Here is a 21406-nt window from a genome sequence, read left to right as displayed (position 1 = left end):
ATTTCTGTCTTTACATAATACTTCAATAGCAATAATAGAACTCTTGTTTTCATTCTAACTCTTAAGTTCCTTTTCTGAAAGAAAGAATGGCTTGGATATTGCATGCTTGTACGACAGGCACGGTACAGAATATGCTTCACAAAAAACATTCTGCAGGATTAGTGTATTGTATTGAGTGTCTTCTCAAAGTTAAAAACAAACAAACAACGAAAAAACAAAACAAAGACCCAAGCTCTTACAAGGTGCTTGCAAAGATGATTCTGACTTTTTTCAGCAGTACATACCTTAGGTTCTACTTCAGCAGGTGTTATTGGAAGGTACCACTACCAGATCTCCTTCACCGATATCCCTTTAAATATGACAGAGGAAAGACAAGCAGGTATATCTCCTATGAGCTCACAGCTAACAGTGCACAGCACTGCAGAAAAACTCCTTTGTACTTCAGCAGAATGTGACATTTAACGTGGCCGGAGGGAGGAAAGGAGTCAGCTGTGAGAAAGCTTCTGAGTAACAAATGTGACTTGCATATGACTGGCCCTTCTCGTTCTAGTACTTCCAAATTAGCAAACCACTTCATATTAGTGGAGTGAATAGTGCAAGAACATAAATTGACAAAATGACAACTAGAACCATCCCTCAACTAAATCTTTGGTTTCATCAGTTTTATTTAAACACCATATAGTATTTGTAATGGGTTTATATTTTCTGACTCCTTTTTTTTTTCCCCAAAGGTTTCAGCTAAGATAGGTTATACTACCATTAAAGAACCAGACTGTTTCATTACTCAGATATGTTTTTCCAAAAAATAGAAATGGGAAGATGACCAACAGAACACTTTAGGAACAGAATTCTACAATTTACTTAATTGTGTTACAACTATTGGCTTGAAGACTCTGTGTAAAGCAAGAAAGGATACTCCCTGTTGATTAGTACAAATATATACCCCAACCCCTTTGTTCTTCTATTCTGCATTCCACACAAGCCAAATGCCAGATTGTTCATTAAATTTGTTGAGCAAAAGCATAATGCTCACAACTTGGCATTTTACAAATAAGCTTAACCTTTCCTTCCCCTCTCTCCCCTACTGTATCACCCTCCTACTTTTCCTGACTTAGTCTCTTAGACATCTGAAAAGGTTTACATTAACATTTTTAATGGTCTCATGAGAGGAATGCAACTCAATCATCCATCAACACTCTTCTTGCACTTTTCTTGAGAAAAGAGGGCAGTGAAACACAAAGAGATCTAGCCATGCTAGTGTAATTGCTTCACTGCAGTGAAGAAATTATAGGGAATGAAAAAGAATGCATACTCACTGAAGTGAACCAACATGACCTGATCTCTGGTAACTGTATAGCCACTACTAGAGTTCAGCACAGGACATCCATTTTTTTGGTAAAGGTTTTGCAACTTGTTCTGCTGTCTGTGTCACTACATGCACACCCAGATATTTTCAAGTCTTCATGAACTCATAATTGCAGCGGTAAACTGCTGTGTGTCCACATCCCAACACTAGACTTCTTAACATGCTAGGCATTGCCAACTTTGTCACATCTAGAATAACTAACTAATGGAACTTCAGCCTACTCCCAATGGAAAAGATACAAATACAGAAAATATTACTTTGTTTCTTAAAATAATTTAAGCAAGCCACCAAGAAAACTCTCATTCTTTTTTCTTTCCTTTGAAAGCCAAGTCTCTTCATGCTTCTCATGGTCTGATAATGCAACAAAGTCCACAAAAAAATTGTCTCTGGACTGGCTTTAAAAAAGAGGAATGTTAAAAAACTTTATTATGAAATTAAAACAAGAGAATGATACCAAGAAGTCACAAAGCTTACTCTGGAAAGTCTTAAACACCAGAATTTCTCCTTTAAACTTTTAAATATTCTTTTATAAAATCCTGCAAATGTAACCTACAGGGTATTTTCCTTTTGTTCATCTTAACTGGGGAAAAAAAGAAAGAAAACAAGCAAAACCCAAAAGCATCACCCAGACCTTCTTTGGGTACAAGAATTGTGTTCATTAACTTTAATGCCAATATATAATACCTATAGATTGAAGTTTCTACTGTTCCATTAACTTTGGCGGTATTCCCAACTACCCACTCCCTTCTAAGCATTGCTCAAAGAATAAACAACCCTGTCATTAAGCACTGAAATTATGACGGGAAACACTCAGACTGAATGATAGATTTAAAATTACAGGGTTTACGCTTTATAAAGTCTCACTATTTTGTATAGGCACGATTTCCCACATCTGACATGGTTCTAAGAGTCTTCACAGAAGATTACAACCAAGCACTACCTTTTTAGAAGTCAGGCATTCACAAAATCAAACAAATTCGTTCTTCAAATGGCAAAGATGACACTATGTAGTGATACAAAGGAAGAAGAAATTACTTAGTAAGATGAACTTGTAAGTTCAGACAATGGAAAGAAGTACAATAAAAGGAAATACAAAGCCCTGCATCTGCGGAGGAATAACCTCATGCACCAGTTAAGGCAGGGTCCTGGCGGACAAGTTGACTGTGAGCCCCACTTGCAGCAAAAAAGACCGAAGAAGCTACCTGAACTGCATTAAGAAAAATGTTGCCAGCAGTTTGAGGAAGGTGATTCTTCCCCTCTGTTAAGTCCTGGGTCCAGCTCTAGGCTCCTCAGTATAAGAAATATGTGGATTTACTGGAGTGAGTCCAGCGGCAGGCCACAAAGAGGATGAAAGGGCTAGAGCATCTGTCATACAAGAAGAAGCTGAGAGAGCTGGGACTGTTAAGCCTGGAGAAAAGAAGGTTCAGGGGAATCCCACCTTTGTTTAAATACCTGATGGGAGGGATAGAAGAGGGAACTGGACTCCCACGGTGATGCCCACTGATGGGACAGGAGGTAATAAGCAGAAATTAAAACACATTAAGTTTCATCTCTACACAAGAAAATTGCTTTCTACTGTGAGGATGTTTAAACACAGGAATCCACTGTTCAGAGAGGTTGTGGAGTCTCCATCCCTGAAGATATGCAAAACTTGACAAGACACGCTACTTGACAACATGCTTCAGGTGAAGTGCTTTGACCAGAGGGGTTGGACTAGATAGCGTCAAGAGGTGTCACCAAACTCAGTCTTTCTGTGATTTTGTGAAGACATACTCTCTGTGTGGAATATAACAATAGAGTAGATAACATTATTTTTCTTCCGTTATGTCTTTGAAGGTGATAGCGAATCTAGAGACATCAAACATATTTTTCCTTTTCCACTTTAAAAATCTGTCCAAAATCTTAAATCCATATGGTTTCAATATTTCAGTTCAAAGACATTGATTTATATTAATCTGGAATTTGGATAATCTGTAAATTTTTGCCTCCATGTAAATGTAGAGACTGTTTCTGGAATAATTTTTTTACCTTCTTCTACCTACACTCCATTATCTTCAGAATCACACTATGTGTTATCCAGTCAATAATGATTTCGTTATGATAATGTATATCATTACAAGAAAAAAAAAAAATACTTGTTTACACCTACTGTTTTAGGTGTGGCAGAAGTTACCAGTGCTGTGTAGATGTCTGGCAGGGAGGGGAAAGGGAAGAGGAGAAAAGGTAATGATATTTTCACAGAGAAATGTATGTTGAGAAGAACTCTAGATGTAATTCAATCTCCTGCTTAAAAATTTCAAATGAGATCAAGTTGCTCAAAGCCTTGTCCAGACAGGTTTTTACGACCTTCAGGTGTACAGGTTTCACAACCTTTCCAGGCAAGAAAGGAAGATGCATCACATTTATCTTTATGACTAAGTTCTAAGTTCAATAATGAATTTTATTTGGAAAAAAAAATAGCACTAATTTTCATTTTTAGCTACAGACTTTATAATTCTCTCTTACAGGTTCTGCAAATTAGTCTTTCATTGAATTGCGGAAACACTGAACTCTCATAGGTATATTCATCTAGGCAAGTCTATCTTCCTTAAATACATAAATTCCATACAGAAAAGAAATGCAAAATACGTAACCAGATCATTTCACAGCATGGAGAAATTCTACCGTATCACTTTCTACCTCATCATATGATTAAAATGACACATACATATATTATTCACGATATACCCACACTCTACTGTGTATAGCATAAAAGCACTTTAGAAGTTTCTTGGCCTGATATATATAGAAAGGTAACATAACACTGTCCTGAAAATGACCTAGGGATACCATATAATTTGTATTTAGTAAATTCAAAATTTTAGATATGTCTGTATTACAGCTACAAGATCAAAGCTGAAAACTTTATAACTACCTCAAATTCTCTAGACAGTCAGAATGTGGATGCTAGCTCTTCACCACATAAAGTCATTTGATCTCTACTATTTATAGAAAAATGCATTTCATATATTTTAGTAATGAGCTATATCCTGGACCCAACCTCAGATCAGGTAATGCTTTTTACCCTGGCAGTCAAAAGTCACCTCGAAAAGCTACACCATACATTTCTGTATTCTAAAATTGATAGAAGAATCAGTGCTTGTTATCAGAATGTAAAAAAATAATATTTATACACCATGTTTGACAGAAAACTTTAAGCATGGATTGTGTCTTGAACAGTGTAAGAATTCAGTTTAAGGTTTTTAGCTTGACTGGAAAAGGCTTAGAACTGATGCAACTTATCCTTTTCATATCCAGGAATGACAATCATTGAGACATGTATGAATTACCTGAAAAATAACCCCCCTTGTTTTTCTCCTGATGTTATTTTGCTTTGCTAGGTATCTTTCTGCTTCTCACCCCCCCACACTTTCCTGTTCCATCTTTCCTAATTTATCCTAAAGATACTTCTTTTGAATAATACATAAAGTTACAAAAGTTACACAAGTCCTAAAACAAATTTATCATTTCTCCATTAGCAATTTTATTCGTCCTAAACCAGAAAATAAATCCTGATCAAACCCAAAACCAATGCAAATTTATGTTGAATATTATGCAGAAACGGCAAAAATAGAATTTATACTGGACTGCCTTTATACTGCAGAAGCTCAGGCTTTTTGCATTTCTGTTTAAGTTAAATATGATTAGGCATAAACATGACATTCCATGATGTAAACTGTTTGCAGTAATGTGGCAAACTGCTCACTGTTCTTAGACATGCACTCTTGCTGGAATTCCACTAAGGCCCATAGCAGCACTGCCAGGTAAGAGCAGAGAATGAGATTGGTAGCAAGCATATTGTTGGTATCAATAAGTCCTAGGTCATTGGGGAAAGCAACGAGAGGAAGTGGTCTGAGTCAGGTGACCACGAATTGACCAATTGGAGTATTCCGTCCCATTCACGACATCCTGGATATAAAAGGTGGAGACCAGAAGGACTCTCTCTCTTCCGCTGGGTCTTCTGCTGCTTCGCTTCTCTTCCTCTTCATCTCTGCTTCTTCTCTGCCATCTCCGCAAGCTGAGGCCTTGTGACTGACTGAATCTAGTTCTGGTTGGCTGCACGGTCCTGCGGGAGTAGCAGCTGAGAATTGCAAGACTGGTTCTATAATATTTGTTCTGTGTTATTTTTCTCTATGTTTATTTAGTAGCATTAATAAAATGTTTTCAAATTTTCCAACTCTCTTCTCTCTGTCCTTCTTTTCCTTTCCTCTCAAAATCGCCTGTCCTTAGTGAAAAGGAGGAGACGAGGTGGGGAAAGGGGAAGGGGGAAGAGGGTTAAGAAAAATACATCTGCCGTGGTTTTTGTTTGTTTCCCCACGATCAAACCACGACACAATAGCAACTGTTTTCTGTGCTATATCTTTATTATCTTAATTGAATAAAATAATATTGGCTTCAATAGAGATAGAAGGTTGATAGAGCTGACACATTTTGATATGGTAGCCCTGCTGCAATGTATTTTTGACACAGTCTAGACTCATACATTTTTTTTAATAAAACATATTGGCTTGGGAAGACATTTTGATTCAAACAGACCATTTGTATAAAAGTTTAAATGGATTTTTGCTGTATTAATTCTATACAAGACATCAGTTGCATGCTAATAGTAATCTAAAAAACCAAACCAGCACTTGCTTATTGTCTGTCATTGCATTGACTGAACTTCAATATCTACCATAGGCAAACATTCTCAGTGTAAATGATGACATCCTGGGAGATTGCCCAAAACAGTGCATTGTGCTACCTTTTAAACATGGATGACTCAATTTAGACCTATACCGAGGTCAGACTAAACACATGTGGAACTGGTCATACTTATTAGGTGTGTTCTCCAATTTGATTTGAGGGTACATAGTTTCGTCTTTGTGCATCACTTTTGAGGTTCCTGAGGTTACATTTTTTCTGTAATTGAGCTTGTACAGTAGAATTACAGAATCATGGATATTCAAGCCCTGGGGAGCCCCACTGGTGACTGGCTGCCAGCCTGATGTAACCCCATTTACTAGAACTCTTTGAGCCTGACCCATCAGCCAGTTGCTCACCCAATGTATTACGGACTTGTCCAACTGTGTGCTGGACAGCTTATCCAGGAGGATACTGTAAGAGTATCAAAAGCTTTGCTAAAATGCCAAAAAAACATATCTGCTGGCTTCCCTTGGTCACCTTGATGGGTGGGCTTGTCATAAAAGGAAATTAGTTAAGCAGGACTTCCCCCTCAAGAATCAACACTGGCTATACGTAGAAACTGTAAGATTTCTCCCTACTTTTTTATTCTGTGCAAGACTTCTCATGCCAGAGGTACAGAGTATTAAAAAGTATCATCATGCCAACATTTGCCAATGGGTATTTTACCTCTCTTGTACTGAAAATACTCTGTGATTCTTTGTAAAAGAGACTGTATTATATATGACAATGATACAAGGAGTTAAACATCAAATATTAAAAAAAAAAAGGCTGTGGACTGAATTCTAGCTATGAACTAGATCTAATACCTATGCTCTCTTGTGTAAGACCAGAAGTAGAAATAGATCTTTCCTTGCTGTTTTAAAGGAAATAATAAATAGTAAACTCCACCTAATTCCTGAAATCTGCTGACAAATAAGGATAATTTCTTAAGGCTTCCTCTTGCCCATTTATAATGCTGTAGGAGAGCTGCAACATGCCTTACAGTCAGTTAACACTCTCCAAGATCCTTTCTCTGCAATTCTTTCTAGTTAAAATAACTTCTTCCACTTGTCTTTCACATGTACACCACCTTTACAAGACTCATGCAAGACCTCAGGGTTGATGCACAGTTAGTGCCTTCTGAGTCATCCCAGAGCACTGGGAACATTTGAACATGAGTTTTGTGTCTCATCTGAAGAGTATGTAATAGAAAATCTACTATGTAAAATTATGTTAAACAACATTATCTGACTCGAGATTTTACATTAATCTTTCTGCTGTCAGATGTTACCTTTCTAGTAACCATCGATTCTGGCTCATCTGAACGTGCCTTTATAAGCCTCACAGAACTGTCAGCAAATGCTTTTTTTTTCTTTTCTTTTTTTTTTTTTTTTTTAAGAGAGGAAGCATAACTGAACTAATATTTTATTCTGTCATAGAATATGCATGTATCAAGTATGTGTTTTATGAATTTCGGGGAAAAAAGTGAACCCAGAATAACTACACTGTGCTTAACACAGTGTAGATGTATAGTTCTCCATGTTGCACTAAAGACAAACACAGCTTCTAGCTTCTTAGGTGTAAAGGATGCTGAAGAGCGACCAAAAATGATAGACTGCAGAAGGCTGCTGGGTGACATGAAATCAGCTCACTCGTGTTTACTCCTGAACAAGTCCTGCTCTAATCATTGTTACCAATTAGAGGAGGTTTCCTAAGCATATTATAAAATGTACAGGGAGCAACGGAAGAATGGGCAAGTCAGCAGTGACATACCTAAGCAGCAGAACATGATATGTGGAAAATAAAAAAATGAAGAAAGAAAAAAAAATATGAGCCATAAACCTATCATTGTTACTTAGGAGGGAGATATGGACATAACTAACATATAATGGATTTTGCATTATTTTTACTGATAAGAAAACACTGGAATACGAAAAGTTGATCCTGAATTGGCAAAAGGCACTTTAAATTTTGAAACATTAGACCACTTGTTTTAATCCCCTTAATTCAGGAGACAATTTTTTTTTTTTAAGCTTTTTTTGTCACCATCTCTGATTCTGTATGTGATTTCAAAGTGTAATTCAGCTTCTTCTATGGAAAAGGCTGGAGGGACAAATTATGGTAAAGTAGCCTGAGTTCAGGCTATTCTTCAAATACGGTTCACATGGTTCAAAGGATGCCAATGCTTACTGTTACCAGAAACTGAAAGTAGCTGGTATGCAAAAGACATTAAATAATCAAGATATTTCAGTTCCTTAAGATACTATATGCACATTTTCAACACTAGCAAATCAGCAAAGTCTTAATTCCAAGATAGTTTACCAGTCCCAGGTTTCTTAGGTCTATTTCAGAGCTGACTAGAAGGAATCTACAATAAGGGAAACTTATGTTTGTCTCCTCACAGATCCTACACATCTAGAGGCTGTATTCAAAGAAGTACACACCATGAGTGCCTTATTTTGGCAAAGATGACAAACACAAAATTTGACATTTCAAGTATTATCATGACTCTGTCCCTCTCTTTGTCTTGTTTTGAAAATATAAAATATCCATATCACAACTGAATCACTTTCTTTGTTGCATTTTGAAACAAGCAGGCTGTCAAATTCACTGTACAAAAAGGAGGACAGTGTGTCATAACTACAATTTTTTATGGAATATTTTGGCAATTTATCAACTTTCAAAGAGGATTACATAGGCTATACCTGTGGGGCACCAAGAATATACTGAAATAATAACTACTACTAATTGCAAAGTTTCAGACATAAATAATGTCTATTGGTCTCAAATGCATAAAAGTGCTCACTATTTGTTTAAATGTAAACCTGCAATCAAGCCTGCAGTTGTCAATGGGAATATTTGCATGCATAAAGCTAATCTGCTGCTAAATTAGCTAGTTGAGTCAGCATTCAGTACTGAAATTCCACTAGGATTCACAGCCTTCAAATAATATATGGCTTATTGCATATATTCAGGATTAATAAAGTATGTTTTTTTCATGTAGTTCTTTCAGAAAGTGATCAGAAATACTGCTGGATTAAGCATAATATCTACTGGTACGTATAACTGACACTTAAAGAAACAGCAGCATTCAAGGTCACTGAAAGATGTCAGCACAGATGGTATGTGGAGAAACATCTGTTCTCTGAGCATCTATCTGCATCTTGGAATGACGTGCCTACCTCACAGCTGCAAGAAAACCTGTATAATCATACAGTATTTTAATATATTATAATCTAGCTGTAGAACACACGTTGTATGCTCTGGAAAGTATACAGAAAGCTCCATTAGGCAGTGAAAATACAACACTTAGAGTTTGTTTTCCTCTGTCATTTAGACAAAGGAAGTGCAGAAAGGTCTCTGTCCATCCCAGGCAGTTTCATTCTAGGTTTAAAAGAGCAAAACAGTTTACACTGGCTGCTGCGAAATTCCTTCACGGAATCATGCTGGCTTTATTGTTTTCAAGCCTTGACTTGCTTGAATGATAAAGGTATCAAGACAAAGAATGTTGCAGCAGAGAATTCTGTTAAGCTATGTTGTCTTCCAAATTATGTTCAGGTGACAATTTAACAGTGAATATTAAAAAGGTCAAATAATTGATTTTAAGGGGGAAATTAAGAAACAATATAGGCACTCTGCACATATGATTTTTAATTTGTCTACCTGTTTTGCAATTATTAATGCTGCATTCATCACAGAAACATTTTTTTTTTCCCAGCAAATATTTTTCTTTTCCTGTAGTTTGCCTTTTAAACTTCAGTGAGATCTGGTTCCCATTACTGAACTTTTCCTCAATCCTTCATTTTTTCTTTCATCTTGACAATTTTTCTGTGGTAATGATTTCTCATTTTTTATTCTACTATTTGGATTGTCTTGTTTTTCTATGAAGTTGAGCTGCCTTTGAATCCAAAACATGAGGCATAACTCTACCTTGTCTTCAAAACCCCAAATCTATTGGAGGGTGGGAAGCTAATGGTACCAAGGAGAGTTCTCATAAGACATATTTCTTCCAGACTGTTACAAGACAAATCCTTATATTATCAGGTTTATTTCATGTGATGTAATAATTTCCAGGTATTATATGACCAGGAAACTTGCCAGATTTCCAGGGCTGGTCTACCACAGCTTTTATAACATGATTTGGAGATACAAATCCTGCATACTTACAACTACTCAGCTTTTCTGCCATGATGGCCAGCAGGGAAAAATGGAAGTGATGCTGACTACTCTTATGACAGTTTTCTTTAGTTTGCAAACTTTATGGATGGGATAGCATATGTCTTCTCAATGTTGGTGACTTTCATTTACCCCCCCACCGGGATGAAATTTGAACTCCTCATTTGGATTATTTAAGATTCTGTTTGATTATTAATCCCTCTACATTGCCAAGCAAGTCTGTCTTACAAAGTGAAGGAGAACTCAGGCTTCTTTCTACCAATCAGAGACAATCAAAATTAGTGGCATTAATTTAAAAGATATTTTAAACTTCAAACAAAGGTATCATTTTTGCTTGGAACAATAAAAGTGCTTGCTTTCTCTTGCCCCACTAGGAATGAATGGGAGGTAAACTTCAGTGTTGCTTTATGAAAAGACACATATTATATCAAGAATCTTTTCTTTGTCTGTTGCATTCGATCACAACATTGTCTGTTGAGAAAGGCAGAAATTGTTTCTTCAGACTTTTCATGGGAATTTGCCAGCACCTACCAATTTACTGACAAGTGCCTATTAATTTGCATTCCATAGCATCAAGTGTGAAATCACAGAATGGAATTGTTGCTAGTGAAGGATGGAAATAAGGGGTATGGAAACATTTCTATTTTAGGAAGACTTAATTTCAAGGTTAAAAGAACATAACTGATTTTCATTAATCTCCATGTGTACCAAAATCTGGTTTTATTCTATTAGTCTGTAATTTTTTTTATGTATGCAAAATTTTAATTTTAAGCAGAAAGGGTTTTCTCAATGTTGTTGTAAATGCACTCTTTGCAGCATTCAGAGGTTCAGAAAAAGGAAAAAAAAGCTTTCGCAGACATTTATGAGGTTCACTCTTTTGTATCTTAAGCATAAGCACATCAGACATTTAGTCCTGTAAGTAATTGATTCCAATACAAAATTTTTGCTGAAGTTTGGCATACAAAAGATTTTCAGACCAACTTTTTAAATTTTTCCTGATAGATTAAAAAAAATTGTGAAAGATGCATCTATATTTCACAATGGTTTCAAAATTAACCATATTCATAGAGAGAAACATTGGTTAAATCCTGAAAACCACATTTGAGTCAAACAGAAACACAAAAAGAGTCAAATATTTGTGCGGTAAGACTACATTATCCCACATTAGGCTAAATCTGTGTGACAACCTTGAAGCGCTTCCCCCCCCATCATTAGGAGAACAAAGGACCTTATTATGCCTTAAACGACTGGTTTTTGTTACTTTGGGAGGACAAGGTAGGTAGTTGCAAAGGCAGGCATCTCCCTTATCTTTCCCAAGGTATTGTGTTTCGTGGCAGGAGAGGTAGATGGTTATGGTATCAAGCACCTTGTTAATCGCTGTGAAGGCCTCATGGCCTAGTTGGAATGAGATGATCTCATCTGTCGGACAGCCAGCTACCTGAAGAAAGCCATGAACCATCAGCTACCCCTGATGGGCAAGACAACTCGCTTCTGGTCAGCACTGTGAACTTTCCACTAGTTTTCAGACCCCAGACCCATTTCCAGAAGAGTCTCCCTAATTAGCATGAAGAGCGAGCAGAGAGAGGAGATGAACTGCTCACATGTAAATGAACTGGGTTATAAAATGACCCCATGCGTGACATCAGGTGGTGGCGTGTATATGCTGCACAGCATGACCGAAATCTTCAACGCGTTCACCCTCCCTACAATGGACATCGCTGGATCGATAACCTGTGGAGTGGTGATATCTTACTCTCTTTCTCTCTCTCTCATATCTTAGTTTTTCTTCACTCTCTCTTACTCTCTTTTTTTTCTTGAACATATAAAAGTAACATCATTTTAAGTTCTGCCGTTAAAGTCTTGTTAAGTTTTGTATTATAGCTACTAGTGGTTGCCAATCCATTGCTCGTAGAAGGACTTTTGCTGTTAATGTATTGATAAGTTCTGTGATATCATAAAATACTTTGGTCAAGTCACTAATCGCTGTAATTAGTATTTCCACCACCTGCTTTTAGTAAAACTCATAATTGAATTGGACCCCTGGAGTGACTGTCTGTCATTCACTTCACATAACCGTGCAGAATTAACCCAGAGTTAACTCACACCTAATCTCATCTGTTAAGTCAGGGCGCATATCGTGTTCAGAGTTAACTCATCCCTCATCCTATCTGTTGGGATGGGACAATCTGATCACTGGTACAGTTTCTTAGAAGTTTTTAAAAACTCTAAATAACTTATCAAAAAACTTTTCTGCCTAGGTTCAGCCACAATATATCGTTACTTCAAAAATGCAATTCAGCTTTTGTGAACAAAGTACCAGTAAACTGAAAAATAATTCGTATTTTATTATATTGAAGTTAAGATTTTATAACTTTTACAAAAGCATGCCTAATCTTATCTCAGTCTTCATAGTAGTTTATTAGATGGATACAGTCCATCTACAATATTATATGGAATGTGAGGAGATTTCATACATGAGTATTATTTATATGTGTGTCTTCTGTTGTGGGTGGTGATGTCATGGCTTCATTAGTAATATAAATATAGAACAAAGTGAATATTTTTCATTCAATAGACTACTGATCCTACAGATTCTTCTAGCAGTATCCAAAGCTCTTCAGGGATATCTCAGCCTGCAGCACATTGAAAATTACAGACCAAGTATTAAATATGAAGGTATTAATAAAGAAATAATGAAAACCAAAGAAAACCACAGGGAAACTACAAGATGTGGTCAAGGATTGTGCCTAAAATCCTGGTCTCGCTTAAGTTAATGACAGGTTATCCTTTTGTTTCCAGTGAAGAAACTGATGCTCACATTTGTGGGTGATACTCAAAATCAAACAAGGCATTGCAAGCTATGGAAAGAAGGACTACCCTGAACTTTAGGAGGAATAGTCTCTCTGATAAAATTGGATTGCTTTCATTCTTATTTCAGGTAAAGGTTTTCAGTTATGTTCTATCTATTTTCAAAAACATCCTTCTAAGTACCAAGCTGTTCACTAGTTCTTAGAAAATTTTAAAAAGCAACACCAAATGTGCAAGTTTCAAAATAACTATTACATTCAAGTGTTCTAATTAATAGCATATTAAAAAAAAGTACAGAAATAAAATTACTCATTTAACTCATACTTATATAACTATAACATTGCCCTAAAATTGTTGATATTTCTTTTATTCCTCTTTGAAATGTGTATCCATCTATTATATCTCCATTTTTTCTTTTCATATCATTTTTACTAGTTTCTTGTTTTGTAGCAAACACCAAGACTATATCTATGTTGAGAGGAATATGGCATAAATGTATAGGGAAATACGATCCTCTCTTTGAATAATACCACATTTAAATTTTTGCCACTTGTTTGAAATTGTGATCAATTTGTAATGCTTCAAAGTTGTTATTGCTCAGTAGCTGTGAATGGATTATCTGACATAGCTTATAGTTTATATGCCACGTAATATAGGTCATTCAAACTACAGACGTATATTGTTATGTTACGTTACATTGTATATTATATTATGTCATATCATATATCATATATCAATCACATATCATATATCATACACTGTATATAATATATCATAGTATATTTATTATATAAAACAGATATTTTATTATATAACTTGGGAAGACAGTATTATTCAAGGACATATCAGATAAAGAAATATTTCTTCATTATAATTAGATGCAGAAAATCATTATGTTGATTTAATTACCTTATTTTCAGATTAACCAGATATCTTCCTAATGTAATGATTCTTAAATGATGAATGAAACTGAACATTTTTTTCAACTATTCTTTTTGTTTATGACACTCTGTGATTCAGGGGAGAGAAATACAATAAAGTTGTCAAGCATGCATCACAGGCAGTTTTGAATCGGTAATTCTGATGCAACAGGAGCTCTGAAATTCAGAGAACCAGAAGCCCATATTCAAAACCAAACAAAACCCTCTAGAGGTACCAGACAACCAGTGTGAAATTCAGAGATTTAAAGGGGAAAAATTCAGAAACCTTGCATGAATTTTTCTCCTGCAAGAATGCCTTAAGGTTTCCTCCCATATTTTAGCATGTATTTTACTCACTTTTGTGAGATTCTGAAATACTTTTCTTCCAAAATTCTGGGCTGCTTTCAATGACCACAAATTCCTGGATCAGACTAATCCTTGAACTCAAGATTAATACAAATGTCAGTAAAATTACAATTAAAAAAAGAAGTTTTAATAGGGACAAACCAGTCAATGTTCTGGAATTGAAACAACTTGACAATAAACCTTTTGATTGCAGGTAATCAATTTATACTACTTGAAAGGAGAGAAAAAAAAAAAAGTAAAATGTGCTCATTTTTAAATTGCCATTGTTTGTTTCAATCTTATTTCTGTAGTTTTAGGATGCTTCATGAATGATCATCAAAATGAAGAACCTCTGTGGGCATTAATGCAGTGAATGATTTAGTTAACTCTAGCAAACAAGCTTTATTACAGCAGTGTATTAGAAATGAGAATTGAAACAACTATGTTGTGTAATATAATCCTGCTTGCTACCTGTGTAAGGTCACACAAAAGAAAAACAACTATTTAGAAATGTGAGAAAAAACAAGCAGTTTCATTAGGCTGTGGTGCCAAGTTATATGCAAAAATTAAACCTAGGCTGCATAAGGGAATGAAACAAATAGTGATAAAAGAGAGAATTTAAATCTTCCTAGTTTCAGCATCAGAAGTTTGCCAGCACAAAATAAGAAATCTTTAAATATTTATATGATGAATGGCAGATATTTCATAGTCATAATATTTCATATGACATGCTTTAAACGAAATATTTTTTAAAAATATTATATTTCATAAAAATGTTAGTTTTCATGAAGGACAGTAAATCTCAGAACATGGCTCTGTGATTCAGCTGCATCAAAACAGGCACAACTAGTTGTGCAGCAGGAATAAGTCTTATGACGAAAATAAGAGTTATGTCGAATCTGGAGCTAAAGTGTACTCGGAGCGCAACAGGAAAGCAGAGTAGAAATGTGCAATGAACAGGGCAATGGACTTTTTCGTAAACCATCTAACATACATTTTATGTGTTTTACTATTTATGAAGGAGCTATGTATCAAAATCTAAATTACAAATTATATATATGGAGAGATAGCAAGCAGAAGATAAAGATGTGCATGCATATTTGAATCTCATCTGGTGTATATTACTACTGCTTCATCCATCTCCTTGAAGCAATGCTGATGTAATTAAAACAGCTGATGACAGTGAAAAACACTTCTAAATTCTTCTATAAGGTTACAATGCAAGGGACTACAATTTTTAATTTTCCACATGAAAAGACGTGTAATCAGCATACTAACTGAATGTTAACTGTTTCACAGTTGGAATTCAGAGAGAAGCCCACATAAAAATAAAAGACACCTGAAATGAAGCTTGCCTTTAGTAAACGACACATCTAACAAGTTTGTACCGTGCTACAGGAAAAAGAAAAAAAAAGGGGAAAGGTCTCATTTCAACTTGGCAATCTTAAAGCCCATAGTCATTCAAGTACTACAATGGGAAAGTCTGATGTCTTCTTTCCACCTGTCTCTCATTGTATTTTGTATTAGAAGACAAAGAAGTCCAGAGTCTCCACTAGAGACGTTTAAGATGTCCATTATTTAAACTACCAGCAACAGAAATTAATGAAATTAATGTAACCATGAAGTCTGATCAAGAAGAGACTAAAAGTGAGACCAGTTCTTTTATTCTACTGCATCTACCCTGACTCCACTGGCACCTTATTTTTTGAAACTTGTTGAAGTGATGCACTTATTAACTATTTTTTAAATGTATTTTTGAATTATTGGAAGGTGAGGTTCCCTAACAAGTTTCTGATTATACTGTAAGTCTGATGAAACTCAGACATCTACTCTCATCACACTTAAAAACCAATCCACCTTCAACTTCATGTGTTACCTTAACTTCCACAATTCAGTGACCAGCTTGGACGTAGTTACTTCGTTGTATTGTCTTCTAACGGACTAAAACCCTTTTTGGCCCTGGATGGTTTTCAAGGCTGTGTACTGAACTTGTCCCACTACATCTTGGAGTATTACCAAGAACCAGGGTTGTCTGAAGCACCAGAAATGGAAGCGGACATTCAAGAAGCAGTTATAACTTTTTAAAAATGACTTTTTAAAACTGATAATGGTCAGAAGGCAATAAGCAAAGGAAGATGGGGTGACAGCAACCTAATAGAAGCACAATCAAAATAGAGTAAGACAGGTAATTATCATCTGCCTGTTTCATAACAAGATCTTTTGCACTGACCTCTTTCTTAGCATTTCAGCTGATACTTCTTGTCTTGTTTGGTGTTTTCTCCCTGTCTCAGGTCTGTGCCAGTCTTACCATTTAATCAAAATCCAGTCATCTGCATGTGGGAAAACACTGGTCTCTTCAATTATTTTCCCTCTAGACTAATTAGAATCCATTTTTGCCATAAGGATTTAATCTCTTCTCTTTTTCCTCACTTAACAAGTATCTTTTTATACCATTGTCTCATTCCTTTGTTCTCAATGGTATTTGAAATTTCGTCTCAGATAGGTAACATTACATAAATGCAATTGAATTAAACTAAACTTTTGCTTGATGGTTCCTAGGGCCATTCATCCATTCCAACAATAATCAAATTGAACAATTTACACAGAAATTATGCATGAAAGGAAAAAGCTGAAATGGAAAGTAGTACACCAGAATAAATAATCTGCTTGTTATATTTCCACATAAACCATAACCACAAACTCTGACATAAGTGTGCAACTTCAGAAAGTGCAAACCTTGACAAAACCAAGTTTTGTAACAGGCAAGTCCTTCGTCATGCAGTGCATGAAGAATTACACAGAAAAATGGTGCAAACTCAAAGTCTTTTTTCATGTACCTTTGGAATAAAAAAAAAAAATGTTTGCACTGTTCCTCCAAGAAGAAATGCTGCCTAGTTTTGCAAAATGTTGGATTTACACTATTCAGAAAAACTTGAATCTCTTCTGTCCATAAAATTATACTGATCATGTATTATCTTAGGCCCCACACTCAAGAAACCAACAACAAAGCTCGCCAAGTTTGAAGTTACCAATGCCAGCCAACTAGCATGCAAGACCCAAAGGGAAACACAGTGATTTTCTATGCAGGCTTTCACAAAGAAGGGCAGAGGGTATACTGAAATACGTTCTTCCAGAAATTAATTTGACTGTGAGAATCAATGGCCTATTTGCATGTTATTAATTTATATTTTCTTTTCTGAGGAAAACTTCTGTCACCTTGGTGGCAGAAAAATTGACTATCGGGAAAAACTTCCAGGATACTATAAGCAGAGCCAGCTGAAAGAGGAGCTGTGGAGCAGTATGTCACCAGACTGCACGAGGCTGCCTTGCAATCCATCTTACCTCTGCACTGGGCTCAGGTAAACATATCTAGTTCAAGCCTGGAAACAAAGAAAAAGAGCCCTCTAAAGTCAGTGGGGACTTTCAAAACTGACTTCAGCAACTTTTCAATGAGGCCATAAGGTTACAAAAACCTGAACACTAAATCTTCTCAAAATAAATACATTAATCAATGACTTGGATGAGGGAATAGAGTGCACTGTCAGCAAGTTTGCTGATGACACCAAACTGGGAGGAGTGGCTGACACGCCAGAGGGCTGTGCTGCCATCCAGCAAGACCTAGACAGGCTGGAGAGATGTGTGGGGAAACATTTAATGAAATATAACAAGGTCAAGTGTAGAGTCTTGCATCTGGGCAAGAACAACCCCAGGTTCCAGTAGAAGTTGGGGAACAACCTATTAGAGAGCAGTGTAGGGGAAAGGGACCTGGGGGTCCTGGTGGACAGCAGGATGACCATGAGCCAGCACTGTGCCCTTGTGGCCAAGAAGGCCAATGGCATCCTGGGGCATATTAGAAGGGATGTGGTTAGTAAGTCAAGAGAGGTTTTCCTCCCACTCTACTCTCCCCTGGTGAGACCGCGTCTGGAATATTGTGTCCAGTTCTGGGCCCCTCAGTTCAAGAAGGACAGGGAACTGCTGGAGAGAGTCCAGTGCAGGGCCACAAAGATGATGAAGGGAGTGGAGCATCTCCCTTATGAGGAAAGGCTGAGGGAGCTGGGTCTCTTTAGCTTGGAAAAGAGGAGACTGAGGGGTGACCTCATTAATGTTTATAAATATATAAAGGTGAGTGCCACGAGGATGGAGCCAGGCTCTTCTCGGTGACAACCAACAGTAAGACAAGGGGCAATGGGTACAAACTGGAACATAGGAGGTTCCACTTAAATATGAGAAGAAACTTCTTCTCAGTGAGGGTGACAGAACACTGGAACAGGCTGCCCAGGGAGGTTGTGGAGTTTCCTTCTCTGGAGACATTCAAAACCCGTCTGGACGTCTTCCTGTGTAACCTCGTCTAGGTGTTCCTGCTCTGGCAGGGGGATTGGACTAGGTGATCTTTCAAGGTCCCTTCCAATCCCTAACATGCTGTGGTTCTGTGATTCTGTGATTCTGTTGACCAACATTCTCAGTACTAGTGTAGTTTAAGTATTAAAGAATCAAAGAACTCTTCCCTGGTGGAGGGAATTTGTCAATTTAGAAAAGGGAACTTGTCAATTTAGAAACCTAGGTATTGCAACTTCTGTTGTCATTGCTCAAGAGTGGCAACTATAATCTTTTCCAGCTCAGGTTAACTGTGATTGAAATCATGACAGCTCAAATCCATACTCAATAAATGAATTTGCATACACTAAAGTAATTACAGCTTTAGAACTAATTAAGCAGAGTTTAAGTGCTTTCAGAACTTGAGCTTATCCTTATTTTCACTACATTTATAATCACATAAATCATTGCTCTAGAAAAGAAAAACGCTGTTAAGAGATACGTTTTAAGGACATTAACTGCACTTTTAAGACCTGGAAATTCTGGTGTTTGAATTTAATTCAGATTATTTTCATTTCTGCTACTGAATTCCACAGATAACCAAAACTAACTTTATCTTGATCGTGTCTACCATTTATAAGGTGAATGACCTTTAGATCAATGATACTTTCATAGATGAAAGCACCTGCAATTCTAAGCTGTGTTTTCTTCTGTTTGAAATACAGAAAATATTAGTGCAGAAAAAAAACAAACACAAAAATACCCCCAACCAAAAATGAACAAAAAACCAAAAAACCCACAAAAACACAACCAACCAACCAAAACAACAACAATGACCAGCCAACCAACCAACCAACCAAAACCCATACAACCAAAAAACCACAACAGTTTGAACTTGAAAGACCTAACTGGTTCACGGGCAGAAAGGCAGCTCATAGGATCACAGACTAAAGACAGTCATGAGTGACAAGCACAGCAGCGGCTACTAGGCAAGCACAGGAGATTTAAACACGGTGAACCAACATACACAGCAGCAGTTATGGTAAGAGTTGAGGCTGGGCACAGATTGAGGAGACAAGGAGGAGATCCCAGAGGCACGGTACTGCCGAGAGAATCACCATGAAAGTGGCTGATCTTGAGAGAGGGGCTGACATGGAGGGTGCATTGCCAGGAGCAACTGGAGGAGATTTAAACTAGCTCCTAGGGAGCACAAGTGACCATAAGTGCAGCAAACAGGATTGAAGCAGTTAGTGCAGCAGTTTGCACAGGCAGGGCAAGCACGCAGGGCAAGCTTGGCAGGCTCAAGTGATTCACCTCACTTGGTTCTTGTCATCCTTGCAGAAGGAGCTGACTATGGTTTCCACTGGGGGCAAAGGTAAGTACTCTGCACTCAATAGGAAGGAGGCAGCAACTCAGACAGAGCTGCCATGGGAATGTTCAACCACCCAAACCTCAGGCTGCAGAAAATGCCAGAGTCTTTCACTAGGATGGAGTGGTAATACAGAAAACAGTTGTGTGAGGTGTGAGCAGGCAGATAACCTGCTCAACCTGGTAGCAGAGCTGAGAGAGGAGGTGGAAAGATTGAGAAGTATCAGGGAGCTGGAAAAGGAAATTGACTGGTAGGATCAAGCTCTGGCTGCTCAGAGGCAGGTAAGACCACCAACAAGAAACGAAGATCAAGGGATTCCTGTATCGTCCCCTTGCCTGACTGAGGAAGGCAGGTCAAGGGAAAGGGATGAATGGAAGAAAGTCCACACTCGGGGTGGCAGGAGAAACACCCACCTACCCACCCCACCTTCACAGGTGCTTCTGTGCAACAGGCATGAGGCTCGGGATGTGGAATGCAATGATTTGAAGAATGGGGGGAAATGGCAGCATGTTCCTGCCCAGTGCAGAAGGAGGAGGGTCCCTGCTGTGATCACCTCACCCTCCCAGGTTCTCTTGCAAAACAGGTATGAGACCTTGCAAGTGGAACCAAACAACAACATTTAGGGAGGCGGTTCCACTAGGTTAGAGGTGCCGCAGAGGATGTCACCCTGCATCCTCCATCAAAACAACTCCCCCAAAGAAAAAAAGGTGGGTTGTGGTTCTAAGAGACTCCTTTCTAAAGGGAACAGAGGGCCCTATATGCAGGCCAGACCCACTTCTTAGGGAAGTCTGCTGCCTCCCTGGGGCCAGGGTTAAAGATGTAAAAAGAAAACTTCCTGCCGTGGTTAGGCCCTCAGTCTATTATCCCCTAATAATTTTTCAGGTAGGCAGGAATGAAACTGAAAAGGAAAACTTCGGATGATCAAGAGACATTTCAGGGCCTTGGGACACACGGTGAAGGGATGAGGAGCACAAGTAGCGTTCTCCTCTGTCCCAACTGTTGCACAGTACGATGAGGAAAGATGCAGGAAGATCCACCAGGTCAACACCTGGCTGTGGGATTGGTGTCACTGTCAGAATTTTGGGGTTTTTGGTCATAGGTCAGCTTAGATGGCACCCAGCCTGCTAGCAACAAATATGACACACCTGTCTCAAAAGAGGAAAAGGATCCTGGGGCAGGAGTTAGTGGGACTCATTGAGAGGGCTTTGACCTAGATTTGAAGGGGGAGGGGGAGGAAACCAGGTGTGGCAGAGGCGCACCCAAGGGTGACATGCTAGCATTGAGGGTAGTGCTAGCGAGGCCCTTCAGTCTGCCGTCCCAGTGGAGGTAGGGGATAGAGAGCCATGCAGTAAGACAAACACAAGGGTTATTGATGTTTTAGAAGCCGTGGAAGCACTTGAGGAT

Source organism: Caloenas nicobarica, chromosome Z (genome assembly GCF_036013445.1).
Source record: "Caloenas nicobarica isolate bCalNic1 chromosome Z, bCalNic1.hap1, whole genome shotgun sequence".
NCBI lineage: Eukaryota > Metazoa > Chordata > Aves > Columbiformes > Columbidae > Caloenas > Caloenas nicobarica.
Note: the sequence above shows the minus strand (reverse complement) of the source record.